At 50.3% G+C, this 3,303-nt stretch overlaps 1 long non-coding RNA gene and 2 other non-coding genes across 3 annotated transcripts; 2 read left to right on the top strand and 1 right to left on the bottom strand.

Moving 5' to 3' along the window:
• The first annotated feature begins 143 nt into the window (after positions 1 to 143).
• LOC118623642 lies at positions 144 to 3,240 on the top strand. The gene is made up of 3 exons (XR_004958302.1): positions 144 to 220; positions 2,839 to 3,011; positions 3,109 to 3,240. It is a non-coding gene; the product is annotated as an uncharacterized LOC118623642 (long non-coding RNA).
• On the top strand, positions 302 to 451 carry LOC118624927. The gene has a single exon (XR_004958567.1). It is a non-coding gene; the product is annotated as a U12 minor spliceosomal RNA (small nuclear RNA).
• Positions 1,601 to 1,707, bottom strand: LOC118624938. Its single transcript, XR_004958574.1, has one exon. It is a non-coding gene; the product is annotated as a U6 spliceosomal RNA (small nuclear RNA).
• Positions 3,241 to 3,303: the final 63 nt, after the last annotated feature.

The raw sequence follows: 3,303 nt of genomic DNA, 5'->3' as shown, positions 1-3,303 counted from the left end.
TTCCGGTGTTCTGTCGACGACTTCTCGCGTCAGCTCAAATGAGGCAAGAACCGGAAGAGGCGGGGCGTTCCCCGTAAGCCTTCGCGGCTCTGGCTGCTTATCTGCATACGAAATATGGGGCCATTCTCGTTCTCTAGTCTCCCTCGGACAAACAAAATGAAAAGCGACAGAAAATATTAACTAGTATGAAGGTCAACTTCAAAGGAAGGGGGGTTCTCAGGTCAGTGGTCAACTTTGATACTCACCGTATCACTAATGAGATTAAGATTCATTATGTACGGAGTAAGAGTAGTGCTCCTTTATGCCTTAAACTTATGAGTAAGGAAAATAACGATTCGGGGTGACGCCCGAATCCTCACTGCTAATGTGAGACGAATTTTTGTGCGGGTAAAGGTTGCCCCTAAGGTGACCCGCCTACTTTGCGGGATGCCTGGGAGTTGCGATCTGCCCGACCCCCCTCACGCTCGAAAGATAGGCCGGCTGGGCGGAAGGCGATGCGGTCGGTGACATTTCCCGGGAGCCCTAGTCCGGAAAATGCAGTTTTTGCCTCCAAACACGGGGCTTAAACATGTTTGTCGAATCATTAAAACACACGCACACACGTCTTCAGAAAAACGCCAAGCATGGACTCAGTGCTCTAGGAGTTGCAGGATGTTATTTCTTTAGTCCGACACTGCGAGTTGGGTACTTTATTTTATTTTTATTTTATTTTTTATTTTTTTACAGTTTGTAACCTTTTTATTTTTATTTTTTTCTATTATGAATTTTTATTTATTTTTTTGTTACAGATATTTTACCTTTTTACCCCATTGGCACCCCCCCCATCCACCCTGTCCCCGGCTTAGTTGTCCATGTCCATTGGTCATGCACACATGTATAGAAGTTCTGTGGTTTATCTCTTCCCCTCCCCCCCACCCCCCATCCCCTCTTCTGAGGGATGTCAGTCTGTGCCCTACTTCCATGTGTCTGGGTCTACTGTATTCCTCAGACTGTTATGTTCATTATGTTCCGTATATAAGTGAGATCATGTGGTGTTTGTCTTTTTCTGCTTGGCTTCTTTCACTTAGGATAATACTTTCCAGGTCCCTCCATGTCCTCTCAAAGGATAAGAGATCTTTCTTTCTTACGGCCGAGTTGGGTACTTTAAAAAATAAAATTGAAGCGACGTTGGCTAATGAGTTATGTACACTTGACAGAACATCACACTACAGTTGAAATCATCTGGCATCAGAAGCTGCGTGGAAAAACTGAGCAAGACCTGGAAAAAGCAAGCCAGGGCGTCTGGGGTTGGGCACCAGACAGGGGGATCCAGGCGCCACACAGGCGGCCGTGATTGGGTGCTGGCTGGCCCCACTCTGAGCAGCGACCACCCCCCCCACCCCCCACCCCCGCTCCCAGGGGTGCGGCAGGAAGGGAGGCCGGGCTAGCTGGGCCGTGGGGGCAGGTGCAGAACCGGGAATGGGCCAGAGGCCGCAGGAGTTAAAGCCCTGTGTGTAGCGCCTCGAGTGAAACGTTAAAAAAGTCACTTCAATTATTTTTAAAAATTAATTTATTTTTGTTACAGATGTTTCTCCTTTCCCCCGCTGATTCCCTACTCCCCCAAAATATGGAACGCTTCACGAATTTGCGTGTCATCCTTGCGCAGGGGCCATGCTAATCTTCTCTGTATCGTTCCAATTTTAGTATATATGCTACTGAAGTGAGCACCATTTCAATGATTTTTTTAAAAATTTGTTTTCTTTATTGATTTGAGAGAGGAAGGGAGAGAGAGAGAGAAATATTGATGAGAGAACACATTGATTGGCCACCTCCTGCATGCCCCCCACCAGGACCAAGCCCACAACCCAGCATGTGCGACCTCCTAGTTCCTGGGTCAAGGTGGAACCAGCCACCTCCTGGTGAGTGGGTCAAGGTCCACGCTCAACCATTGAGTCACACGGGTCCCAGCAGTTCAATTATTATTATTATTATTTCTTTTTGGTACCTGCCCCTAGCAGGAACCGAACCCAGGACTCTGATCCGCAGGCCGCTGCTCCAACTGCTGAGCCAAACCGGCCAGGGCAGTTCAATTATTTTTTTTAGAAGCCAGCACAATAGAGTCATTAACTGAGATCAACTTATTCTGGGGTTCTCGGTGAGGTGGCCTTCCCTCAGGGAGATTTCCATGCTTGGTGGGGTTGTGTTCGGTTGGACCACAGAGATCCAGAGGTGGGGACTGTCTTACATCCCCAGCAACACTCCAGGACCTGCGGGGCCCTTGGGATTCCCTGAGCCAGGCCTCACTCCATTTCTTGTATGAACACGCAGGACTTTTTGTTTGGTGTGAAAAAACATGGAATTGCCAGCAATGCAGATGTGTGGCCCCCATGGAACGGCCCTGCTTTGTTTGGAAATTGACCAAGAATTGTGCTCCACCTGGAAACACTTGGCCGGGTCAGCAGAGGCCCTGGAGCCTGGGAGCCGGGCTGCCTTTGGGGCTGTGACAGTTCAGGAACCTGGCATCTGGGCAAACCCCTGTCCTACCCCCCTTCCGAGGGAACTTGGGAAGCATCCACATGCTGGAACGAGCATCACTATATAAATTCCTTTTCTTTCTTGCCCTTTAAATATAGTTAGAGCTGTGTGTGTTTACATTGTGTGTAGATTGCGGATATTACCTGTGAACTCACTTCAGGAGGGTAAAGGGGCTGTTACAAATGTTATTTTAAAAGGGTGTCCGGTCTGAGAGGGTGGAGAATCACTGACCTAGTTCACATACCCACTTGACGGGTGGGGAAACTGAGACCAGGAGGGAGAGGGGAGACCAAGTCCAACTCATGCCCTTCTTCCCTGCTCCAGGAGACGGCTTCTAGTGGCGGATGTATGTTCAGACCCCGGCCCTCAAGACTGTTTTCTTACCCTCCAGATGAAGACAGGAATGAGACCTACTGTGTCCAGTGCTAAGCAACCGGCACAGAGTTAGTGTGGAGAGGGCCCGGTCCTTTTTCTGCCCACAGGGGACAGAACAGAAGGTGAGAGGCGTTTTTTCCTGTGAACTCTCCCATCCCCTCCTCTTCCCCTTCACTCCAGCCACACTGGCTTTCACTATCCCCCCCCCCCATCTTCCAGCAGGTCCCCGCCCCAGGGCCTCTGCGCTTGCTGGTTACCCCATTCCAGCCTCAGCTGCACCACCCCTGTAGCCACCTGCCTCCTCTGGTCTGCCTGGAAGTGGATTCCACGAACTTGTCCTGACCGCGTCACTTCTGCGCTTGCGGTTCCCGTCGCCTCAGACACCTGCTCCAGCAGAGCCGGATCCTTCCGGTC

The sequence above is a fragment of the Molossus molossus genome, unplaced genomic scaffold (assembly GCF_014108415.1).
Source record: "Molossus molossus isolate mMolMol1 unplaced genomic scaffold, mMolMol1.p scaffold_m16_p_10, whole genome shotgun sequence".
NCBI lineage: Eukaryota > Metazoa > Chordata > Mammalia > Chiroptera > Molossidae > Molossus > Molossus molossus.
Note: the sequence above shows the minus strand (reverse complement) of the source record. Positions and strands in the feature narration are given on the sequence as shown.